At 37.7% G+C, this 26,871-nt stretch overlaps 1 protein-coding gene across 4 annotated transcripts in view; it reads left to right on the plus strand.

The window, feature by feature from the left end:
* The window catches only part of LOC121958685 (factor VII-activating protease-like), a 40,434-nt gene that overhangs the window by 6,362 nt on the left and 7,201 nt on the right, over window positions 1-26,871 (plus strand). The gene's annotated exons all lie outside the window — the stretch shown is intronic.

Below are 26,871 nucleotides of genomic sequence, written 5' to 3' on the forward strand. Positions count from 1 at the left end.
GTAAATTCAACAAGTCAAAACTGTAGGAAGTACAATATTTTTAAACTGTAAAATTTGCTCTGTCCATTTGGAAGACAAAAAAAAGAAAATCTGAAATTCCATCATCAGCGACATTATGTATAAAAACCCTCAAATTAAATTAATAATTAAAAATCTCACGTACTTTCGCTTCGGCCCTGTCCTTGCCCGAATCACTCCCCTTTTTGGATCTCTTCCACTTTTTGTGGCTTACATCATTCTGCTTTTCCTCCACCGATACTCCGTCTTAGAAATTAAAAGAAACAACACAAGACAACACAAGACTGCAAAAACAAAATCTCTCTTTGTGTTTAAAAAGGATATCGATAGCCTGTTCTCTAGGCTCTAGCAGGCCTGTGTTAACCTGTAAGTGGAATTTTGTGGGTTTTGAGTGTTAGAGTTAGATTAGCAGAGAGTGAAAAATTGACATTTTGCCATACTATAGCCTTGCATTTTGCGTCATTTTTTCTACGTGCTACATTTTGGTATTTTTTGGCAGGTTTTGCGACTTTCTATACTATGGCAAGTCTTGGCACGCCTTTTCAGGTGGTTTTCAAATGTTTTCAGCTCTTTTTGGCACGTGTCATATTTTGACATTTTTGCCATACTATAGCCTTGCATTTTTGGTCATTTTTTAGACATGCTACATTTTGGTGTTTTTTGCCATTTTTGCGACTTTGTTTGCTATGGCGAATCTTGGCATGCTATTTTAGGTGGTTTTCAAATGTTTTCAGCTGTTTTTTGGATGTGTCATATTTTGACATTCTTGCCATACTATAGCCTTGCATTTTGGTTCATTTTTTTCGACATGCTATATTTTGGTGTTTTGTGCCAGTTTTGCAAGTTTGTTTGCTATGACGAGTCTTGGCATGCTATTTCAGGTGGTTTTGAAATGTTTTCAGCTGTTTTTGGGGGATGTCATGTTTTGACATTTTTGCCATACTATAGCCTTGCATTTTGGGTTATTTTTTTTAGACATGCTATATTTTGGTGCTTTTGGTCGTTTTTGCAACTTTGTTTGCCATGGCGTTTCTCCCCACGTTATTTAAGGTCGTTTTCACCTGTTTTCAGCTGTTTTTGGAACGTGTCATATTTTGACATTTTTTCTATGCTATAGCCTTGAATTTTGGGTCATTTTTTCGACTTGCTATAATTTGGTATTTTTTGCCGTTGTTGCAATTTTCTGTACTATGGCGAGTCTTTGCATACTATTCTAGGTGGTTTACAAGTGTTTTCAGCTGTTTTTGGGACGTGTCATATTGTGACATTTTTGTCATACTATAGCCTTGCATTTTGGGTCATTTTTTTCTAAATACTATATTTTGGTGTTTTTGGTCGTTTTTGCAACTTTCTATGCCATGGCGTTTCTCCCCACGCTATTTTAGGTCGTTTTCAACTGTTTTCAGCTGCTTTTTGGGACGTGTCATATTTTGACATTCTTGCCATACTATAGCCTTGCATTTTGGGTCATTTTTTTCGACATACTATATTTTGGTGTTTTTGGTCGTTTTTGCAACTTTCTATGCCATGACGTTTCTCCCCACGCTATTTAAGGTCGTTTTCACCTGTTTTCAGCTGTTTTTCGGACGTGTCATATTTTGACATTTTTTTCTATACTATAGCCTTGAATTTTGGCTCATTTTTTCGACATGCTATATTTTGGTGTTTTGTGCCAGTTTTGCAACTTTGTTTGATATGACGAGTCTTGGCATGCTATTTTGGATGGTTTTCAATTGTTTTCAGTTGTTTTTGGAATGTGTCATATTTTGACATTTTTGTCATACTATAGCCTTGCATTTTGGATCATTTTTTTCGACATGCTATATTTTGGTGTTTTTGGTCATTTTTGCAATTTTCTATGCCATGGCGTTTCTCCCCACGCTATTTTAGGTCGTTTTCAACTGTTTTCAGCTGTTTTAGGGACGTGTCATAATTTGACAGTTTTGCCATACTATAGCCTTGCATTTTGAGTCATTTTTTTCAACATGCTATATTTTGGTGTTTTTGTTCGTTTTTGCAACTTTCTATGCCATGGCGTTTCTCCCCACACTATTCTAGGTTGTTTACAAGTGTTTTTGGCTGGTTTTGGGTCGTGTCATATTTTGACATTCTTGCCATACTATAGCCTTGCATTTTGGGTCATTTCTTCGACGTGCTTTATTTTTATGTTTTTTGGAGGGGATTGCAAATTTCTATGCTATGGCGAGTCTTGGCATGCTATTTCAGGTGGTTTTGAAATGTTTTCAGCTGTTTTTGGGGGATGTCATGTTTTGACATTTTTTGCCATACTATAGCCTTGCATTTTGGTTCATTTTTTTCGACATGCTATATTTTGGTGTTTTTGGCAGTTTTGGCGACTTTGTTTGCTAAGGCGAGTCTTGGCATGCTATTTTGGGCGGTTTTCAAATGTTTTCAACTGTTTTTGGAATGTGTCATATTTTGATATTTTTGTCATACTATAGCCTTGCATTTTGGATCATTTTTTTCGACATGCTATATTTTGGTGTTTTTGTTCGTTTTTGCAACTTTCTATGCCATGGCGTTTCTCCCCACACTATTCTAGGTTGTTTACAAGTGTTTTTGGCTGGTTTTGGGACGTGTCATATTTTGACAATTTTGCCATACTATAGCCTTGCATTTTGGGTCATTTTTTTCGACATGCTATATTTTGGTGCTTTTGGTCGTTTTTGCAACTTTCTATGCCATGGCGTTTCTCCCCACGCTATTTTAGGTCGTTTTCAAATGTTTTCAGCTGTTTTTGGGACGTGTCATATATTGACATGTTTGCCATACTATAGCCTTGCATTTTGGGCCTTTTTTTTTCAACATACTGTATTTTGGTGTTTTTGTTCGTTTTTGCAACTTTCTATGCCATGGTGTTTCTCCCCACGCTATTTTACGTCGTTTTCAACTGTTTTCAGCTGCTTTTTGGGACGTGTCATATATTGACATGTTTGCCATACTATAGCCTTGCATTTTGGGCCTTTTTTTTTTCAACATACTGTATTTTGGTGTTTTTGGTCGTTTTTGCACTTTTCTATGCCATGGTGTTTCTCCCCACGCTATTTAAGGCCGTTTTCACCTGTTTTCAGCTGTTTTTGGAACGTGTCATATTTTGACATTTTTGTCATACTAGAGCCTTGCATTTTGGGTCATTTTTTTCGACATGCTATATTTGTTGCTTTTAGTCGTTTTTGCAACTTTCTATGCCATGGTGTTTCTCCCCACGCTATTTTAGGTCGTTTTCAACAGTTTTCAGCTGTTTTTGGGACGTGTCATATTTTGACGGTTTTGCCATACTATAGCCTTGCATTTTGGGTCATTTTTTTCAACATGCTATATTTTGGTGTTTTTAGTCGTTTTTGCAACTTTCTATGCCATGGTGTTTCTCCCCACGCTATTTTAGGTCGTTTTCAACTGTTTTCAGCTGTTTTTGGGTCGTGTCATATATTGACATGTTTGCCATACTATAGCCTTGCATTCATTTTGGTTCATTTTTTTCGACATGCTATATTTTGGTGTTTTTGGCAGTTTTGGTGACTTTGTTTGCTATGGCGAGTCTTGGCATGCTATTTTGGGTGGTTTTCAAATGTTTTCAGCTGTTTTAGGGACGTGTCATAATTTGACAGTTTTGCCATGCTATAGCCTTGCATTTTGAGTCATTTTTTTCAACATGCTATATTTTGGTGCTTTTGGTCGTTTTTGCAACTTTCTATGCCATGGCGAGTCTTTGCATACTATTCTAGGTGGTTTACAAGTGTTTTTGGCTGTTTTTGGGACGTGTCATATTTTGACATTTTTGCCATACTATAGCCTTGCATTTTGGGTAATTTTTTTTGACATGCTATATTTTGGTGTTTTTGGTCGTTTTTGCAACTTTCTATGTCATGGCGTTTCTCCCCACACTATTCTTGGTTGTTTACAAGTGTTTTTGGCTGGTTTTGGAACGTGTCATATTTTGACATTTTTGTCATACTATAGCCTTGCATTTTGGGTCATTTTTTTCGACATGCTATATTTGTTGCTTTTAGTCGTTTTTGCAACTTTCTATGCCATGGTGTTTCTCCCCACGCTATTTTACGTCGTTTTCAACTGTTTTCAGCTGCTTTTTGGGACGTGTCATATTTTGACATTCTAGCCATACTATAGCCTTGCATTTTGGGTCATTTTTTTCAACATGCTATATTTTGGTGTTTTTGGTCGTTTTTGCAACTTTCTATGCCATGGCGTTTCTCCCCACGCTATTTAAGGCCGTTTTCACCTGTTTTCAGCTGTTTTTGGAACGTGTCATATTTTGACATTTTTGCCTTACTATAGCCTTGCATTTTGGGTCATTTTTTTCGACATGCTATATTTGTTGCTTTTAGTCGTTTTTGCAACTTTCTATGCCATGGTGTTTCTCCCCACGCTATTTTAGGTCGTTTTCAACTGTTTTCAGCTGTTTTTGGGACGTGTCATATTTTGACATGTTTGCCATACTATAGCCTTGAATTTTGGCTCATTTTTTTCGACATGCTATATTTTGGTGTTTTGTGCCATTTTTGCAACTTTGTTTGCTATGGCGAGTCTTGGCATGCTATTTTAGGTCGTTTTCAAATGTTTTCAGCTGTTTTTGGGATGTGTCATATTTTGACATTTTTGCCATGCTATAGCCTTGCATTTTGGGTCATTTTTTTCGACATGCTATATTTTGGTGCTTTTGGTCGTTTTTGCAACTTTCTATGCCATGGCGAGTCTTTGCATACTATTCTAGGTGGTTTACAAGTGTTTTTGGCTGTTTTTGGGACGTGTCATATTTTGACATTTTTGCCATACTATAGCCTTGCATTTTGGGTAACTTTTTTCGACATGCTATATTTTGGTGTTTTTGGTCGTTTTTGCAACTTTCTATGTCATGGCGTTTCTCCCCACACTATTCTTGGTTGTTTACAAGTGTTTTTGGCTGGTTTTGGAACGTGTCATATTTTGACATTTTTGTCATACTATAGCCTTGCATTTTGGGTCATTTTTTTCGACATGCTATATTTGTTGCTTTTAGTCGTTTTTGCAACTTTCTATGCCATGGTGTTTCTCCCCACGCTATTTTAGGTCGTTTTCAACAGTTTTCAGCTGTTTTTGGGACGTGTCATATTTTGACGGTTTTGCCATACTATAGCCTTGCATTTTGGGTCATTTTTTTCAACATGCTATATTTTGGTGTTTTTGGTCGTTTTTGCAACTTTCTATGCCATGGCGTTTCTCCCCACGCTATTTAAGGCCGTTTTCACCTGTTTTCAGCTGTTTTTGGAACGTGTCATATTTTGACATTTTTGCCTTACTATAGCCTTGCATTTTGGGTCATTTTTTTCGACATGCTATATTTGTTGCTTTTAGTCGTTTTTGCAACTTTCTATGCCATGGTGTTTCTCCCCACGCTATTTTAGGTCGTTTTCAACTGTTTTCAGCTGTTTTTGGGACGTGTCACATTTTGACATGTTTGCCATACTATAGCCTTGAATTTTGGCTCATTTTTTTCGACATGCTATATTTTGGTGTTTTGTGCCATTTTTGCAACTTTGTTTGCTATGGCGAGTCTTGGCATGCTATTTTAGGTCGTTTTCAAATGTTTTCAGCTGTTTTTGGGACGTCTCATATTTTGACATTTTAGCCTTGAATTTTGGGTCATTTTTTTCGACATGCTATATTTTGGTGCTTTTGGTCGTTTTTGCAACTTTCTATGCCATGGTGAGTCTTTGCATACTATTCTAGGTGGTTTACAAGTGTTTTTGGCTGTTTTTGGGACGTGTCATATTTTGACATTTTTGCCATACTATAGCCTTGCATTTTGGGTAATTTTTTTTGACATGCTATATTTTGGTGTTTTTGGTCGTTCTTATAACTTTCTATGCCATGGCGTTTCTCCCCATGCTATTTAAGGTCATTTTCCCCTGTTTTCAGCTGTTTTTGGAACGTGTCATATTTTGATATTTTTGTCATACTATAGCCTTGCATTTTGGGTAATTTCTTTGACATGCTACATTTTGGTGTTTTTGTTCGTCTTTGCAGCTTTCTATGCTATGGCTAGTCTTGGCATGCTATTTCAGGTCGTTTTAAACTGTTTTCAGCTGTTTTTGAGACGTGTCATATTTTGACGTGTTTGTCATACTATAGCCTTGCATTACTGGTCATTTTTTCAACATGCTTTATTTTGATGTTTTTGGCAGGGTTTGCGGCTTTCTATGCTATGGCGAGTCTTGGCACGCCATTTCAGGTGGTTTTCAAATGTTTTCAGCTGTTTTTCGGCGGTGTCATATTTTGACATTTTTGCCATACTATAGCCTTGCATTTTGGGTCATTTTCTAGACGTATTATTTTGGCGTTTTTCAACATTTTTGCAACTTTGTTTGCTATGGCGAGTCTTGGCATGCTTTTTTGGGCAGTTTTCAACTGTTTTCCGCTGTTTTTTGGATGTGTCATATTTTGACAATTTTGCCATACAGTAGCCTTGCATTTTGGATCATTTTTTTCAACATGCTATATTTTGGTGTTTTTGGTCATTTTTGCAATTTTCTATGCCATGGCGTTTCTCCCCACGCTATTTTAGGTCGTTTTCAAATGTTTTCAGCTGTTTTTGGGGGATGTCATGTTTTGACATTTTTTGCCATACTATAGCCTTGCATTTTGGTTAATTTTTTCGACATGCTATATTTGTTGTTTTTGTTCGTCTTTGCAGCTTTCTATGCTATGGCTAGTCTTGGCATGCTATTTCAGGTCGTTTTCAACTGTTTTCAGCTGTTTTTGAGACGTGTCATATTTTGACATGTTTGTCATACTATAGCCTTGCATTACTGGTCATTTTTTAGACATGCAATATTTTGGTGTTTTGTGCCATTTTTGCAACTTTGTTTGCTATGGCGAGTCTTGGCATGCTATTTTGGGCGGTTTTCAAATGTTTTCAGCTTTTTTTGCAACATGTCATATTTTGACATTTTTGCCATACTATAACCTTGCATTTTGGGTTATTTTTTTTAGACATGCTTTATTTTTGTGTTTTTGGTCGTTTTTGCAACTTTCTATGACATGGCGTGTCTCCCCACGCTATTTTAGGTAATTTTTAATTGTTTTCAGTTGTGTTTGGGATGTGTCGTATTTTGACATTTTTGCCATATGTCACAATCCACAGATTTTAAGACAAAGAGAAGCAACACAGCGCTGTGGTGTTGAACAGGTGGGAATGCTGTTTATTGTTCAGCACAAGCATATATGAATGAACTGGCCCAGCATCAAATGGGCAATATGCACACAAACAAACAGAGGAAGAGGGCGGCAGGTGGCGTCGAAACAGTAACCAAAACAAAAAAGAACCCTTTAAGCCTCTCCAAATTGCAAGAAACACAAACAGCACAACCACCCCTAAAGCCTAGTGTGCAAGACAGTTGGCTGACTGCGTGTGGTGTGACAACGACACACAGTATACATGAAATACAACAAAAAAAAAATAATAATCTAGAGCCCAGCTCCCTCATACACGAGTTAACAAATAGTACAAAATTAACGATCACAAGTTTACACACTCACACCAGCACAATATCAAAGCGAATTGCCCATGGGTAAGAACAGCCGCCACTGGCAAAGGAATGGCAGTCTTTAATAGACAACCAGAAACACATGACTGGAGGAAGTGCTCATCAAAAGGGAAGAAGGCAGGACCACTGGCACCACCCAATTGGTTGGAAGGAAGATGTGTAGCAGGAGTAAAAAGAGCGAGCCACAGGCAGAGGAACACCCCAGGGTAGTGTAGGAAGGAATCCTCGATGGCATGGCAAACCTCCGATGACGTCATCATTCACACGATCTGAGAAGCGAGTCCTCCACAACCCCCATACACTCAACAACCAAAACAACACTGGCGTCTGTAACACCATACTGTAGCCTTGCATTTTCAGTCATTTTTTCAACGTGCTATGTTTTGATATTTTTGGCCGTTTTTGCAACCTTCTATTTCATGGCGTGTCTCCCCACGCTATTTTAGGTGGTTTTCAGCTGTGTTTAGCTCTTTTTGACGTGTCATATTTTGACATATTTGAAGTACTGTAGCCTTGCATTTTGGGTCATTTTTTTGACATTCTATATTTTGGTGGTTTTGGCCATTTTTGTAACTTTTTATAATATGGCGAATCTTGGCACAGTATTTGCCATACTATATCTTTACATTTTGGGTCATTTTTTTTGACATGCTATATGTCTGTGTTTTTGGCCGTTTTTACAACTTTCTATGCCATGGCGTGTCTCCCCAAGCTATTTTACTATGTTTTCAACTGTTCTCGGCTGTTTTTGGGACATGTCATATTTTGACATTTTTCCATACTATAGCCTTGCCTTTTCGGTCATTTTTTCAGCGTGCTATTTCATGGTGTTTTTGTCCGTTTTTGCAACTTTCTTTGCTATGGCAAGCCTCGGCACGCTATTTTCTGCTGTTTTGGGGTGTTTTAAGCTGTTTTTGGGACATGTCATATTTTGACATTTTTCCATACTATAGCCTTGCCTTTTCGGTCATTTTTTCAGCATGCTATTTCATGGTGTTTTCATCCGTTTTTGCAACTTTCTTTGCTATGGCAAGCCCAGGCACGCTATTTTATGCTGTTTTGGGGTGTTTTAAGCTGTTTTTGGGACATGTCATGTTTTGACATTTTTCCATACTATAGCCTTGCCTTTTCGGTCATTTTTTCAACATGCTATTTCATGGTGTTTTCATCCGTTTTTGCAACTTTCTTTGCTATGGCAAGCCTCGGCACGCTATTTTATGCTGTTTTGGGGTGTTTTAAGCTGTTTTTGGGACATGTCATATTTTGACATTTTTCCATACTATAGCCTTGCCTTTTCGGTCATTTTTTCAGCATGCTATTTCATGGTGTTTTTGTCCGTTTTTGCTACTTTCTTTGCTATGGCAAGCCCAGGCACGCTATTTTATGCTGTTTTGGGGTGTTTTAAGCTGTTTTTGGGACATGTCATTTTTTGACATTTTTCCATACTATAGCCTTGCCTTTTTGGTCATTTTTTAAGCATGCTATTTCATGGTGTTTTTGTCCATTTTTGCAACTTTCTTTGCTATGGCAAGTCTCGGCACGCTATTTTCTGCTGTTTTGGGGTGTTTTGAGCTGTTTTTGGGACATGTCATATTTTGACATTTTTCCATACTATAGCCTTGCCTTTTCGGTCATTTTTTCAGTATGCTATTTCATGGTGTTTTTGTCTGTTTTTGCAACTTTCTTTGCTATGGCAAGCCTCGGCACGCTATTTTATGCTGTTTTGGGGTGTTTTAAGCTGTTTTTGGGACATGTCATGTTTTGACATTTTTCCATACTATAGCCTTGCCTTTTCGGTCATTTTTTCAAGATCCTATTTCATGGTGTTTTTGTCCGTTTTTGCTACTTTCTTTGCTATGGCAAGCCTCGGCACGCTATTTTCTGCTGTTTTGGGGTGTTTTAAGCTGTTTTTGGGACATGTCATATTTTGACATTTTTCCATACTATAGCCTTGCCTTTTCGGTCATTTTTTCAGCATGCTATTTCATGGTGTTTTTGTCCGTTTTTGCTACTTTCTTTTCTATGGCAAGCCCAGGCACGCTATTTTCTGCTGTTTTGGGGTGTTTTAAGCTGTTTTTGGGACATGTCATATTTTGACATTTTTCCATACTATAGCCTTGCCTTTTCGGTCATTTTTTCAACATGCTATTTCATGGTGTTTTCATCCGTTTTTGCTACTTTCTTTGCTATGGCAAGCCCAGGCACGCTATTTTCTGCTGTTTTGGGGTGTTTTAAGCTGTTTTTGGGACATGTCATATTTTGACATTTTTCCATACTATAGCCTTGCCTTTTCGGTCATTTTTTCAGCATGCTATTTCATGGTGTTTTTGTCCGTTTTTGCAACTTTCTTTGCTATGGCAAGTCTCGGTACACTATTTTATGCTGTTTTGGGGTGTTTTGAGCTGTTGTTGTGACATGTCATATTTTGACATTTTTCCATACTATAGCCTTGCCTTTTCGGTCATTTTTTCAGCATGCTATTTCATGGTGTTTTTGTCCATTTTTGCTACTTTCTTTGCTATGGCAAGCCCAGGCACGCTATTTTATGCGGTTTTGGGGTGTTTTCAGCTGTTTTTGGGACATGTCATATTTTGACATTTTTCCATACTATAGCCTTGCCATTTCGGTCATTTTTTCAGCGTGCTATTTCATGGTGTTTTTGTCCGTTTTTGCAACTTTCTTTGCTATGGCAAGCTTCGGCACGCTATTTTCTGGTGTTTTGGGGTGTTTTAAGCTGTTTTTGGGACATGTCATATTTTGACATTTTTCCATACTATAGCCTTGCCTTTTCGGTCATTTTTTCAACATGCTATTTCATGGTGTTTTCATCCGTTTTTGCAACTTTCTTTGCTATGGCAAGTCTCGGCACGCTATTTTATGCTGTTTTGGGGTGTTTTGAGCTGTTTTTGTGACATGTCATATTTTGACATTTTTCCATACTATAGCCTTGCCTTTTTGGTCATTTTTTCAGCATGCTATTTCATGGTGTTTTTGTCCGTTTTTGAAACTTTCTTTGCTATGGCAAGTCTCTGCACGCTATTTTCTGGTGTTTTGGGGTGTTCTGAGCTGTTTTTGGAACATGTCATATTTTGACATTTTTCCATACTATAGCCTTGCCTTTTCGGTCATTTTTTAAGCATGCTATTTCATGGTGTTTTTGTCGGTTTTTGCAACTTTCTTTGCTATGGCAAGCCTCGGCACGCTATTTTCTGCTGTTTTGGGGTGTTTTGAGCTGTTTTTGGGACATGTCATATTTTGACATTTTTCCATACTATAGCCTTGCCTTTTCGGTCATTTTTTCAGCATGCTGTTTCATGGTGTTTTTGTCCGTTTTTGCAACTTTCTTTGCTATGGCAAGCCCAGGCACGCTATTTTATGCTGTTTTGGGGTGTTTTAAGCTGTTTTTGGGACATGTCATATTTTGACATTTTTCCATACTATAGCCTTGCCTTTTTGGTCATTTTTTAAGCATGCTGTTTCATGGTGTTTTTGTCCGTTTTTGCAACTTTCTTTGCTATGGCAAGCCTCGGCACGCTATTTTCTGGTGTTTTGGGGTGTTTTAAGCTGTTTTTGGGACATGTCATATTTTGACATTTTTCCATACTATAGCCTTGCCTTTTCGGTCATTTTTTCAACATGCTATTTCATGGTGTTTTCATCCGTTTTTGCTACTTTCTTTGCTATGGCAAGCCCAGGCACGCTATTTTATGCTGTTTTGGGGTGTTTTAAGCTGTTTTTGGGACATGTCATATTTTGACATTTTTCCATACTATAGCCTTGCCTTTTCGGTCATTTTTTCAGCATGCTATTTCATGGTGTTTTTCTCGGTTTTTGCAACTTTCTTTGCTATGGCAAGTCTCGGTACACTATTTTATGCTGTTTTGGGGTGTTTTAAGCTGTTGTTGTGACATGTCATATTTTGACATTTTTCCATACTATAGCCTTGCCTTTTCGGTCATTTTTTCAGCATGCTATTTCATGGTGTTTTTGTCCGTTTTTGCTACTTTCTTTGCTATGGCAAGCCCAGGCACGCTATTTTATGCTGTTTTGGGGTGTTTTCAGCTGTTTTTGGGACATGTCATATTTTGACATTTTTCCATACTATAGCCTTGCCTTTTTGGTCATTTTTTAAGCATGCTGTTTCATGGTGTTTTTGTCCGTTTTTGCAACTTTCTTTGCTATGGCAAGCCTCGGCACGCTATTTTCTGGTGTTTTGGGGTGTTTTAAGCTGTTTTTGGGACATGTCATATTTTGACATTTTTCCATACTATAGCCTTGCCTTTTCGGTCATTTTTTCAACATGCTATTTCATGGTGTTTTTGTCCGTTTTTGCTACTTTCTTTGCTATGGCAAGCCCAGGCACGCTATTTTATGCTGTTTTGGGGTGTTTTAAGCTGTTTTTGGGACATGTCATATTTTGACATTTTTCCATACTATAGCCTTGCCTTTTCGGTCATTTTTTCAGCATGCTATTTCATGGTGTTTTTCTCCGTTTTTGCAACTTTCTTTGCTATGGGAAGTCTCAGCATGCTATTTTCTGCTGTTTTGGGGTGTTTTGAGCTGTTGTTGTGACATGTCATATTTTGACATTTTTCCATACTATAGCCTTGCCTTTTTGGTCATTTTTTCAGCATGCTATTTCATGGTGTTTTTGTCCGTTTTTGAAACTTTCTTTGCTATGGCAAGTCTCGGCACGCTATTTTCTGCTGTTTTGGGGTGTTCTGAACTGTTTTTGGAACATGTCATATTTTGACATTTTTCCATACTATAGCCTTGCCTTTTTGGTCATTTTTTAAGCATGCTATTTCATGGTGTTTTTGTCCGTTTTTGCTACTTTCTTTGCTATGGCAAGCCTCGGCACGCTATTTTCTGCTGTTTTGGGGTGTTTTAAGCTGTTTTTGGGACATGTCATGTTTTGACATTTTTCCATACTATAGCCTTGCCTTTTCGGTCATTTTTTCAGCATGCTATTTCATGGTGTTTTTGTCCGTTTCTGCTACTTTCTTTTCTATGGCAAGCCCAGGCACGCTATTTTCTGCTGTTTTGGGGTGTTTTAAGCTGTTTTTGGGACATGTCATATTTTGACATTTTTCCATACTATAGCCTTGCCTTTTCGGTCATTTTTTCAACATGCTATTTCATGGTGTTTTCATCCGTTTTTGCTACTTTCTTTGCTATGGCAAGCCCAGGCACGCTATTTTCTGCTGTTTTGGGGTGTTTTAAGCTGTTTTTGGGACATGTCATATTTTGACATTTTTCCATACTATAGCCTTGCCTTTTCGGTCATTTTTTCAGCATGCTATTTCATGGTGTTTTTGTCCGTTTTTGCAACTTTCTTTGCTATGGCAAGTCTCGGTACACTATTTTATGCTGTTTTGGGGTGTTTTGAGCTGTTGTTGTGACATGTCATATTTTGACATTTTTCCATACTATAGCCTTGCCTTTTCGGTCATTTTTTCAGCATGCTATTTCATGGTGTTTTTGTCCATTTTTGCTACTTTCTTTGCTATGGCAAGCCCAGGCACGCTATTTTATGCGGTTTTGGGGTGTTTTCAGCTGTTTTTGGGACATGTCATATTTTGACATTTTTCCATACTATAGCCTTGCCATTTCGGTCATTTTTTCAGCGTGCTATTTCATGGTGTTTTTGTCCGTTTTTGCAACTTTCTTTGCTATGGCAAGCTTCGGCACGCTATTTTCTGGTGTTTTGGGGTGTTTTAAGCTGTTTTTGGGACATGTCATATTTTGACATTTTTCCATACTATAGCCTTGCCTTTTCGGTCATTTTTTCAGCATGCTATTTCATGGTGTTTTCGTCCGTTTTTGCAAGTTTCTTTGCTTTGGCAAGTCTGCACGCTTATTTTCTGGTGTTTTGGGGTGTTTTAAGCTGTTTTTGGGACATGTCATATTCTGACATTTTTCCATACTATGGCCTTGCCTTTTCGGTCATTTTTTCAACATGCTATTTCATGGTGTTTTTGTCTGTTTTTGCAACTTTCTTTGCTATGGCAAGCCTCGGCACGCTATTTTCTGCTGTTTTGGGGTGTTTTAAGCTGTTTTTGGGACATGTCATATTTTGACATTTTTCCATACTATAGCCTTGCCTTTTCGGTCATTTTTTCAACATGCTATTTCATGGTGTTTTTGTCCGTTTTTGCAACTTTCTTTGCTATGGCAAGCCTCGGCACGCTATTTTCTGCTGTTTTGGGGTGTTTTAAGCTGTTTTTGGGACATGTCATATTTTGACATTTTTCCATACTATAGCCTTGCCTTTTCGGTCATTTTTTCAGCATGCTATTTCATGGTGTTTTTGTCCGTTTTTGCAACTTTCTTTGCTATGGCAAGCCCAGGCACGCTATTTTCTGCTGTTTTGGGGTGTTTTAAGCAGTTTTTGGGACATGTCATATTTTGACATTTTTCCATACTATAGCCTTGCCTTTTCGGTCATTTTTTCAGCATGCTATTTCATGGTGTTTTCGTCCGTTTTTGCAACTTTCTTTGCTATGGGAAGTCTCAGCACGCTATTTTATGTTGTTTTGGGGTGTTTTAAGCTGTTTTTGGGACATGTCATATTTTGACATTTTTCCATACTATAGCCTTGCCTTTTTGGTCATTTTTTAAGCATGCTATTTCATGGTGTTTTTGTCCGTTTTTGAAACTTTCTTTGCTATGGCAAGCCTCGGCACGCTATTTTATGTTGTTTTGGGGTGTTTTAAGCTGTTTTTGGGACATGTCATATTTTGACATTTTTCCATACTATAGCCTTGCCTTTTCGGTCATTTTTTCAACATGCTATTTCATGGTGTTTTTGTCCGTTTTTGCAACTTTCTTTGCTATGGCAAGCCCGGGCACGCTATTTTCTGGTGTTTTGGGGTGTTTTAAGCTGTTTTTGGGACATGTCATATTCTGACATTTTTCCATACTATGGCCTTGCCTTTTCGGTCATTTTTTCAACATGCTATTTCATGGTGTTTTCGTCCGTTTTTGCAACTTTCTTTGCTATGGCAAGCCTCGGCACGCTATTTTATGCTGTTTTGGGGTGTTTTAAGCTGTTTTTGGGACATGTCATATTTTGACATTTTTCCATACTATAGGCTTGCCTTTTCGGTCATTTTTTCAACATGCTATTTCATGGTGTTTTTGTCCGTTTTTGCAACTTTCTTTGCTATGGCAAGCCTCGGCACGCTATTTTCTGCTGTTTTGGGGTGTTTTAAGCTGTTTTTGGGACATGTCATATTTTGACATTTTTCCATACTATAGCCTTGCCTTTTCGGTCATTTTTTCAGCATGCTATTTCATGGTGTTTTTGTCCGTTTTTGAAACTTTCTTTGCTATGGCAAGCCCAGGCACGCTATTTTCTGCTGTTTTGGGGTGTTTTAAGCAGTTTTTGGGACATGTCATATTTTGACATTTTTCCATACTATAGCCTTGCCTTTTCGGTCATTTTTTCAGCATGCTATTTCATGGTGTTTTTGTCCTTTTTTGCAACTTTCTTTGCTATGGGAAGTCTCTGCACGCTATTTTATGTTGTTTTGGGGTGTTTTAAGCTGTTTTTGGGACATGTCATATTTTGACATTTTTCCATACTATAGCCTTGCCTTTTCGGTCATTTTTTCAGCATGCTATTTCATGGTGTTTTTGTCCGTTTTTGCAACTTTCTTTGCTATGGCAAGCCTCTGCACGCTATTTTCTGCTGTTTTGGGGTGTTTTAAGCTGTTTTTGGGACATGTCATATTTTGACATTTTTCCATACTATAGCCTTGCCTTTTCGGTCATTTTTTCAGCATGCTATTTCATGGTGTTTTTGTCCATTTGCTACTTTCTTTGCTATGGCAAGCCCAGGCACGCTATTTTATGCTGTTTTGGGGTGTTTTAAGCTGTTTTTGGGACATGTCATATTTTGACATTTTTCCATACTATAGCCTTGCCTTTTCGGTCATTTTTTCAGCATGCTATTTCATGGTGTTTTTCTCCGTTTTTGCAACTTTCTTTGCTATGGGAAGTCTCAGCACGCTATTTTCTGCTGTTTTGGGGTGTTTTGAGCTGTTTTTGTGACATGTCATATTTTGACATTTTTCCATACTATAGCCTTGCCTTTTCGGTCATTTTTTCAACATGCTATTTCATGGTGTTTTGTCCGTATTTGCAACTGCCTTTGTTATGGCAAATCTCGGCACGCTATTTTCTGCTGTTTTGGGGTGTTTTAAGCTGTTTTTGGGACATGTCATATTTTGACATTTTTCCATACTATAGCCTTGCCTTTTCGGTCATTTTTTCAACATGCTATTTCATGGTGTTTTCGTCCGTTTTTGCAACTTTCTTTGCTATGGGAAGTCTCTGCACGCTATTTTATGTTGTTTTGGGGTGTTTTAAGCTGTTTTTGGGACATGTCATATTTTGACATTTTTCCATACTATAGCCTTGCCTTTTCGGTCATTTTTTCAGCATGCTATTTCATGGTGTTTTTGTCCGTTTTTGCAACTTTCTTTGCTATGGCAAGCCTCTGCACGCTATTTTCTGCTGTTTTGGGGTGTTTTAAGCTGTTTTTGTGACATGTCATATTTTGACATTTTTCCATACTATAGCCTTGCCTTTTCGGTCATTTTTTCAACATGCTATTTCATGGTGTTTTGTCCGTATTTGCAACTGCCTTTGTTATGGCAAATCTCGGCACGCTATTTTCTGCTGTTTTGGGGTGTTTTAAGCTGTTTTTGGGACATGTCATATTTTGACATTTTTCCATACTATAGCCTTGCCTTTTCGGTCATTTTTTCAACATGCTATTTCATGGTGTTTTCGTCCGTTTTTGCAACTTTCTTTGCTATGGGAAGTCTCTGCACGCTATTTTATGTTGTTTTGGGGTGTTTTAAGCTGTTTTTGGGACATGTCATATTTTGACATTTTTCCATACTATAGCCTTGCCTTTTCGGTCATTTTTTCAGCATGCTATTTCATGGTGTTTTTGTCCGTTTTTGCAACTTTCTTTGCTATGGCAAGCCTCTGCACGCTATTTTCTGCTGTTTTGGGGTGTTTTAAGCTGTTTTTGGGACATGTCATATTTTGACATTTTTCCATACTATAGCCTTGCCTTTTCGGTCATTTTTTCAGCATGCTATTTCATGGTGTTTTTGTCCGTTTTTGCTACTTTCTTTGCTATGGCAAGCCCAGGCACGCTATTTTATGCTGTTTTGGGGTGTTTTAAGCTGTTTTTGGGACATGTCATATTTTGACATTTTTCCATACTATAGCCTTGCCTTTTCGGTCATTTTTTCAGCATGCTATTTCATGGTGTTTTTCTCCGTTTTTGCAACTTTCTTTGCTATGGGAAGTCTCAGCACGCTATTTTCTGCTGTTTTGGGGTGTTTTAAGCTGTTTTTGTGACATGTCATATTTTGACATTTTTCCATACTATAGCCTTGCCTTTTCGGTCATTTTTTCAACATGCTATTTCATGGTGTTTTGTCCGTATTTGCAACTGCCTTTGTTATGGCAAATCTCGGCACGCTATTTTCTGCTGTTTTGGGGTGTTTTAAGCTGTTTTTGGGACATGTCATATTTTGACATTTTTCCATACTATAGCCTTGCCTTTTCGGTCATTTTTTCAACATGCTATTTCATGGTGTTTTCGTCCGTTTTTGCAACTTTCTTTGCTATGGCAAGCCTCGGCACGCTATTTTATGCTGTTTGGGGGTGTTTTAAGCTGTTTTTGGGACATGTCATATTTTGACATTTTTCCATACTATAGCCTTGCCTTTTCGGTAATTTTTTCAACATGCTATTTCATGGTGTTTTGTCCGTATTTGCAACTGCCTTTGTTATGGCAAATCTCGGCACGCTATTTTCTGCTGTTTTGGGGTGTTTTAAGCTGTTTTTGGGACATGTCATATTTTGACATTTTTCCATACTATAGCCTTGCCTTTTCGGTCATTTTTTCAGCATGCTATTTCATGGTGTTTTTGTCCGTTTTTGAAACTTTCTTTGCTATGGCAAGCCCAGGCACGCTATTTTCTGCTGTTTTGGGGTGTTTTAAGCAGTTTTTGGGACATGTCATATTTTGACATTTTTCCATACTATAGCCTTGCCTTTTTGGTCATTTTTTCAGCATGCTATTTCATGGTGTTTTGTCCGTATTTGCAACTGCCTTTGTTATGGCAAATCTCGGCACGCTATTTTCTGCTGTTTTGGGGTGTTTTAAGCTGTTTTTGGGACATGTCATATTTTGACATTTTTCCATACTATAGCCTTGCCTTTTCGGTCATTTTTTCAGCATGCTATTTCATGGTGTTTTTGTCCGTTTTTGCTACTTTCTTTGCTATGGCAAGCCCAGGCACGCTTATTTTATGCTGTTTTGGGGTGTTTTAAGCTGTTTTTTGGGACATGTCATATTTTGACATTTTTCCATACTATAGCCTTGCCTTTTCGGTCATTTTTTCAGCATGCTATTTCATGGTGTTTTTCTCCGTTTTTGCAACTTTCTTTGCTATGGGAAGTCTCAGCACGCTATTTTATGCTGTTTTGGGGTGTTTTGAGCTGTTTTTGTGACATGTCATATTTTGACATTTTTCCATACTATAGCCTTGCCTTTTCGGTCATTTTTTCAACATGCTATTTCATGGTGTTTTGTCCGTATTTGCAACTGCCTTTGTTATGGCAAATCTCGGCACGCTATTTTCTGCTGTTTTGGGGTGTTTTAAGCTGTTTTTGGGACATGTCATATTTTGACATTTTTCCATACTATAGCCTTGCCTTTTCGGTCATTTTTTCAACATGCTATTTCATGGTGTTTTCGTCCATTTTGCAACTTTCTTTGCTATGGAAGTCTCTGCACGCTTATTTTATGTTGTTTTGGGGTGTTTTAAGCTGTTTTTGGGACATGTCATATTTTGACATTTTTCCATACTATAGCCTTGCCTTTTCAGTCATTTATTCAGCATACTATTTCATGGTGTTTTCGTCCATTTTTGCTACTTTCTTTGCTATGGCAAGTCTCTGCACGCTATTTTCTGCTGTTTTGGGGTGTTTTAAGCTGTTTTTGGGACATGTCATATTTTGACATTTTTCCATACTATAGCCTTGCCTTTTCGGTCATTTTTTCAACATGCTATTTCATGGTGTTTTGTCCGTATTTGCAACTGCCTTTGTTATGGCAAATCTCGGCACGCTATTTTCTGCTGTTTTGGGGTGTTTTAAGCTGTTTTTGGGACATGTCATATTTTGACATTTTTCCATACTATAGCCTTGCCTTTTCGGTCATTTTTTCAGCATGCTATTTCATGGTGTTTTCGTCCATTTTGCAACTTTCTTTGCTATGGGAAGTCTCTGCACGCTATTTTATGTTGTTTTGGGGTGTTTTAAGCTGTTTTTTGAACATGTCATATTTTGACATTTTTCCATACTATAGCCTTGCCTTTTCGGTCATTTTTCAGCATGCTATTTCATGGTGTTTTTGTCCATTTTGCAACTTTCTTTGCTATGGCAAGCCTCTGCACGCTATTTTCTGCTGTTTTGGGGTGTTTTAAGCTGTTTTTGGGACATGTCATATTTTGACATTTTTCCATACTATAGCCTTGCCTTTTCGGTCATTTTTTCAGCATGCTATTTCATGGTGTTTTTGTCCGTTTTTGCTACTTTCTTTTGCTATGGCAAGCCCAGGCACGCTATTTTATGCTGTTTTGGGTGTTTTAAGCTGTTTTTGGGACATGTCATATTTTGACATTTTTCCATACTATAGCCTTGCCTTTTCGGTCATTTTTCAGCATGCTATTTCATGGTGTTTTTCTCCGTTTTGCAACTTTCTTTTGCTATGGGAAGTCTCAGCACGCTATTTTCTGCTGTTTTGGGGTGTTTAAGCTGTTTTTGGGACATGTCATATTTTGACATTTTTCCATACTATAGCCTTGCCTTTTTCGGTCATTTTTTCAACATGCTATTTCATGGTGTTTTGTCCATTTTGCAACTGCCTTTGCTATGGCAAGTCCGCGCTCGCTATTTTATGCTGTTTTGGGGTGTTTTAAGCTGTTTTTGGGACATGTCATATTTTGACATTTTTCCATACTATAGCCTTGCCTTTTCGGTCATTTTTTCAACATGCTATTTCATGGTGTTTTCGTCCGTTTTTGCAACTTTCTTTGCTATGGCAAGCCTCGGCACGCTATTTTATGCTGTTTGGGGGTGTTTTAAGCTGTTTTTGGGACATGTCATATTTTGACATTTTTCCATACTATAGCCTTGCCTTTTCGGTAATTTTTTCAACATGCTATTTCATGGTGTTTTGTCCGTATTTGCAACTGCCTTTGTTATGGCAAATCTCGGCACGCTATTTTCTGCTGTTTTGGGGTGTTTTAAGCTGTTTTTGGGACATGTCATATTTTGACATTTTTCCATACTATAGCCTTGCCTTTTCGGTCATTTTTTCAGCATGCTATTTCATGGTGTTTTTGTCCATTTTGCAACTTTCTTTGCTATGGCAAGCCCAGGCACGCTATTTTCTGCTGTTTTGGGGTGTTTTAAGCAGTTTTTGGGACATGTCATATTTTGACATTTTTCCATACTATAGCCTTGCCTTTTGGTCATTTTTTCAGCATGCTATTTCATGGTGTTTTGTCCATTTTGCAACTTTCTTTGCTATGGCAAGTCTCTGCACGCTTATTTTCTGCTGTTTTGGGGTGTTTTAAGCTGTTTTTGGGACATGTCATATTTTGACATTTTTCCATACTATAGCCTTGCCTTTTCGGGCATTTTTTCAGCCTGCTATTTCATGGTGTTTATGTCCGTTTTTGCAACTTTCTTTGCTATGGCAAGCCCAGGCATGCTATTTTCTGCTGTTTTGGGGTGTTTTAAGCAGTTTTTGGGACATGTCATATTTTGACATTTTTCCATACTATAGCCTTGCCTTTTCGGTCATTTTTTCAGCATGCTATTTCATGGTGTTTTCGTCCGTTTTTGCAACTTTCTTTGCTATGGCAAGTCTCGGCACGCTATTTTATGCTGTTTTGGGGTGTTTTAAGCTGTTTTTGGGACATGTCATATTTTGACATTTTTCCATACTATAGCCTTGCCTTTTCGGTCATTTTTTCAGCATGCTATTTCATGGTGTTTTTCTCCGTTTTTGCAACTTTCTTTGCTATGGGAAGTCTCTGCACGCTATTTTATGCTGTTTTGGGGTGTTTTAAGCTGTTTTTGGGACATGCCATATTTTGTAATTTTTCCATACTATAGCCTTGCCTTTTCGCTCATTTTTTGAACATGCTATTTCATGGTGTTTTTGTCTGTTTTTTCAACTTTCTTTGTTATGGCAAATTTTGGCACGCTATTTTATGCTGTTTTGGGGTGTTTTAAGCTGTTTTTGGGACATGTCAAATTTTGACATTTTTCCATACTATAGCCTTGCCTTTTCGGTCATTTTTTCAGCATGCTATTTCATGGTGTTTTCGTCCATTTTTGCAACTTTCTTTGCTATGGCAAGTCTCTGCACACTATTTTATGCTGTTTTGGGGTGTTTTAAGCTGTTTTTGGGACATGTCATATTTTGACATTTTTCCATACTATAGCCTTGCCTTTTCGGTCATTTTTTCAGCATGCTATTTCATGGTGTTTTGTCCGTATTTGCAACTGCCTTTGTTATGGCAAATCTGCACGCTATTTTCTGCTGTTTTGGGGTGTTTTAAGCTGTTTTTGGGACATGTCATATTTTGACATTTTTCCATACTATAGCCTTGCCTTTTCGGTCATTTTTTCAGCATGCTATTTCATGGTGTTTTTGTCCGTTTTTGAAACTTTCTTTGCTATGGCAAGCCCAGGCACGCTTATTTTATGCTGTTTTGGGGTGTTTTAAGCAGTTTTGGGACATGTCATATTTTGACATTTTTCCATACTATAGCCTTGCCTTTTCGGTCATTTTTTCAGCATGCTATTTCATGGTGTTTTTCTCCATTTTGCAACTTTCTTTGCTATGGGAAGTCTCTGCACGCTATTTTATGCTGTTTTGGGGTGTTTTAAGCTGTTTTTGGGACATGTCATATTTTGACATTTTTCCATACTATAGCCTTGCCTTTTCGGTCATTTTTTCAGCATGCTATTTCATGGTGTTTTTTCTCCGTTTTTGCAACTTTCTTTGCTATGGCAAGTCTCTGCACGCTATTTTATGCTGTTTTGGGGTGTTTTAAGCTGTTTTTGGGACATGTCATATTTTGACATTTTTCCATACTATAGCCTTGCCTTTTCGGTCATTTTTTCAGCATGCTATTTCATGGTGTTTTTGTCCGTTTTTGCAACTTTCTTTGCTATGGGAAGTCTCTGCACGCTTATTTTATGCTGTTTTGGGGTGTTTTAAGCTGTTTTTGGGACATGTCATATTTTGACATTTTTCCATACTATAGCCTTGCCTTTTCGGTCATTTTTCAGCATGCTATTTCATGGTGTTTTGTCCATTTTGCAACTTTCTTTGCTATGGCAAGTCTCTGCACGCTTATTTTATGCTGTTTTGGGGTGTTTTAAGCTGTTTTTGGGACATGTCATATTTTGACATTTTTCCATACTATAGCCTTGCCTTTTCGGTCATTTTTTCAGCATGCTATTTCATGGTGTTTTTGTCCATTTTGCAACTTTCTTTGCTATGGCAAGTCTAGGCACGCTTATTTTCTGCTGTTTTGGGGTGTTTTAAGCTGTTTTTGGGACATGTCATATTTTGACATTTTTCCATACTATGGCCTTGCTTTTTCGGTCATTTTTTCAGCATGCTATTTCATGGTGTTTTCGTCCATTTTTGCAACTTTCTTTGCTATGGCAAGTCTCTGCACGCTATTTTATGCTGTTTTGGGGTGTTTTAAGCTGTTTTTGGGACATGTCATATTTTGACATTTTTCCATACTATAGCCTTGCCTTTTCGGTCATTTTTTCAGCATGCTATTTCATGGTGTTTTTCTCCGTTTTGCAACTTTCTTTGCTATGGCAAGTCTCTGCACGCTATTTTATGCTGTTTTGGGGTGTTTTAAGCTGTTTTTGAACATGTCATATTTTGACATTTTTCCATACTATAGCCTTGCCTTTTCGGTCATTTTTTCAGCATGCTATTTCATGGTGTTTTGTCCATTTTGCAACTTTCTTTGCTATGGCAAGTCTCTGCACGCTTATTTTATGCTGTTTTGGGGTGTTTTAAGCTGTTTTTTGGGACATGTCATATTTTGACATTTTTCCATACTATAGCCTTGCCTTTTCGGTCATTTTTTCAGCATGCTATTTCATGGTGTTTATGTCCGTTTTGCAACTTTCTTTGCTATGGCAAGTCTCAGGCATGCTTATTTTATGCTGTTTTGGGGTGTTTTAAGCAGTTTTGGGACATGTCATATTTTGACATTTTTCCATACTATAGCCTTGCCTTTTCGGTCATTTTTCAGCACTCTATTTTATGGTGTTTTTGTCCGTTTTTGCTACTTTCTTTGCTATGGCAAGTCTCAGCACGCTATTTTATCCTGTTTTGGGGTGTTTTGAACTGTTTTTGGGACATGTCATATTTTGAAATTTTTCCATACTATAGTATTGCCTTTTCGGTCATTTTTCAGCATGCTATTTCATGGTGTTTTTCTCCGTTTTGCAACTTTCTTTGCTATGGCAAGCCTCTGCACGCTATTTTATGCTGTTTTGGGGTGTTTTAAGCTGTTTTTGGAACATGTCATATTTTGACATTTTTCCATACTATAGCCTTGCCTTTTCGGTCATTTTTTCAGCATGCTATTTCATGGTGTTTTTGTCCGTTTTTGCTACTTTCTTTGCTATGGCAAGCCCAGGCACGCTATTTTATGCTGTTTTGGGGTGTTTTAAGCTGTTTTTGGGACATGTCATATTTTGACATTTTTCCATACTATAGCCTTGCCTTTTCGGTCATTTTTTCAGCATGCTATTTCATGGTGTTTTTGTCCGTTATTGCAACTTTCTTTGCTATGGCAAGTCTCGCACGCTTATTTTATGCTGTTTTGGGGTGTTTTAAGCTGTTTTTGGGACATGTCATATTTTGACATTTTTCCATACTATAGCCTTGCCTTTTCGGTCATTTTTCAGCATGCTATTTCATGGTGTTTTGTCCGTTTTGCAACTTTCTTTGCTATGGCAAGTCTCTGCACGCTATTTTATGCTGTTTGGGGGTGTTTTTAGCTGTTTTTGGGACATGTCATATTTTGACATTTTTCCATACTATAGCCTTGCCTTTTCGGTCATTTTTTCAGCATGCTATTTCATGGTGTTTTTGTCCGTTTTTGCAACTTTCTTTGCTATGGCAAGCCCAGGCACGCTATTTTATGCTGTTTTGGGGTGTTTTAAGCTGTTTTTGGGACATGTCATATTTTGACATTTTTCCATACTATAGCCTTGCCTTTTCGGTCATTTTTTCAACATGCTATTTCATGGTGTTTTCGTCCATTTTTGCAACTTTCTTTGCTATGGGAAGTCTCAGCACGCTATTTTCTGCTGTTTTGGGGTGTTTTAAGCTGTTTTTGGGACATGTCATATTTTGACATTTTTCCATACTATAGCCTTGCCTTTTCGGTCATTTTTTCAGCATGCTATTTCATGGTGTTTTTGTCCGTTTTTGCAACTTTCTTTTCTATGGGAAGTCTCTGCACGCTATTTTATGCTGTTTTGGGGTGTTTTAAGCTGTTTTTGGAACATGTCATATTTTGACATTTTTCCATACTATAGCCTTGCCTTTTCGGTCATTTTTTCAGCATCCTATTTCATGGTGTTTTCGTCCATTTTTGCTACTTTCTTTGCTATGGCAAGTCTCTGCACACTATTTTATGCTGTTTTGGGGTGTTTTAAGCTGTTTTTGGGACATGTCATATTTTGACATTTTTCCATACTATAGCCTTGCCTTTTCGGTCATTTTTTCAGCATGCTATTTCATGGTGTTTTTCTCCGTTTTTGCAACTTTCTTTGCTATGGGAAGTCTCTGCACGCTATTTTATGCTGTTTTGGGGTGTTTTAAGCTGTTTTTGGAACATGTCATATTTTGACATTTTTCCATACTATAGCCTTGCCTTTTCGGTCATTTTTTCAACATGCTATTTCATGGTGTTTTGTCCGTATTTGCAACTGCCTTTGTTATGGCAAATCTCGGCACGCTATTTTCTGCTGTTTTGGGGTGTTTTAAGCTGTTTTTGGGACATGTCATATTTTGACATTTTTCCATACTATAGCCTTGCCTTTTTCGGTCATTTTTTCAGCATGCTATTTCATGGTGTTTTTGTCCGTTTTGCAACTTTCTTTGCTATGGCAAGTCTCTGCACGCTTATTTTATGCTGTTTTGGGGTGTTTTAAGCTGTTTTTGGGACATGTCATATTTTGACATTTTTCCATACTATAGCCTTGCCTTTTCGGTCATTTTTCAGCATGCTATTTCATGGTGTTTTCGTCCATTTTGCTACTTTCTTTGCTATGGCAAGCCCAGGCACGCTATTTTATGCTGTTTTGGGGTGTTTTAAGCTGTTTTTGGGACATGTCATATTTTGACATTTTTCCATACTATAGCCTTGCCTTTTCGGTCATTTTTTCAGCATGCTATTTCATGGTGTTTTCGTCCGTTTTTGCAACTTTCTTTGCTATGGCAAGTTTCGGCACACTATTTTATGCTGTTTTGGGGTGTTTTAAGGTGTTTTTTGGACATGTCATATTTTGACATTTTTCCATACTATAGCCTTGCCTTTTTGGTCATTTTTTCAACATGGTATTTCATGGTGTCTTTGTCCATTTTTGCAACTTTCTTTGCTATGGCAAGTCTCGCACGCTTATTTTATGCTGTTTGGGGGTGTTTTAAGCTGTTTTTGGGACATGTCATATTTTGACATTTTTCCATACTATAGCCTTGCCTTTTCGGTCATTTTTTAGCATGGTTTTTCATGGTGTTTTTGTCCATTTTGCAACTTTCTTTGCTATGGCAAGCCCAGGCACGCTATTTTATGCTGTTTTGGGGTGTTTTAAGCAGTTTTTTGGGACATGTCATATTTTGACATTTTTCCATACTATAGCCTTGCCTTTTCGGTCATTTTTTCAGCATGCTATTTCATGGTGTTTTTTCATCCATTTTGCAACTTTCTTTGCTATGGCAAGTCTCAGCACGCTTATTTTATGCTGTTTTGGGGTGTTTTAAGCTGTTTTTGGGACATGTCATATTTTGACATTTTTCCATACTATAGCCTTGCCTTTTCGGTCATTTTTCAACATGCTATTTCCTGGTGTTTTTTTCCATTTTTGCAACTTTCTTTGCTATGGCAAGTCTCTGCACGCTTATTTTCTGCTGTTTTGAGGTGTTTTAAGCTGTTTTTTGGACATGTCATATTTTGACATTTTTCCATACTATAGCCTTGCCTTTGTGGTCATTTTTTCAGCATGCTATTTCATGGTGTTTTTGTCCATTTTGCAACTTTCTTTGCTATGGCAAGTCTCAGGCACGCTATTTTTTGCTGTTTTGGTGTGTTTTAAGCTGTTTTTGGGACATGTCATATTTTGACATTTTTCCATACTATAGCCTTGCCTTTTCGGTCATTTTTTCAGCATGCTATTTCATGGTGTTTTTGTCCATTTTGCAACTTTCTTTGCTATGGCAAGTCTCTGCACGCTTATTTTATGCTGTTTTGGGGTGTTTTAAGCTGTTTTTTGGGACATGTCATATTTTGACATTTTTCCATACTATAGCCTTGCCTTTTCGGTCATTTTTTCAACATGCTATTTCATGGTGTTTTGTCCATTTTGCAACTTTCTTTGCTATGGCAAGTCTCTGCACGCTATTTTATGCTGTTTTGGGGTGTTTTAAGCTGTTTTTGGGACATGTCATATTTTGACATTTTTCCATACTATAGCCTTGCCTTTTCGGTAATTTTTTCAACATGCTATTTCATGGTGTTTTGTCCGTATTTTGCAACTTTCTTTGCTATGGCAAGTCTCCGCACGCTTATTTTATGCTGTTTTGGGGTGTTTTAAGCTGTTTTTGGGACATGTCATATTTTGACATTTTTCCATACTATAGCCTTGCCTTTTCGGTCATTTTTCAGCATGCTATTTCATGGTGTTTTCGTCCATTTTGCAACTTTCTTTGCTATGGGAAGTCTCAGCACGCTATTTTATGCTGTTTTGGGGTGTTTTTGCTGTTTTTGGGACATGTCATATTTTGACATTTTTCCATACTATAGCCTTGCCTTTTCGGTCATTTTTTCAGCATGCTATTACATGGTGTTTTCATCCAGTTTTGCAACTTTCTTTGCTATGGGAAGTCTCTGCACGCTATTTTATGCTGTTTTGG

The sequence above is a fragment of the Plectropomus leopardus genome, chromosome 19 (genome assembly GCF_026936395.1).
Source record: "Plectropomus leopardus strain MGB_pleo_1.0 chromosome 19, ASM2693639v1, whole genome shotgun sequence".
Classification (NCBI taxonomy): domain Eukaryota; kingdom Metazoa; phylum Chordata; class Actinopteri; order Perciformes; family Serranidae; genus Plectropomus; species Plectropomus leopardus.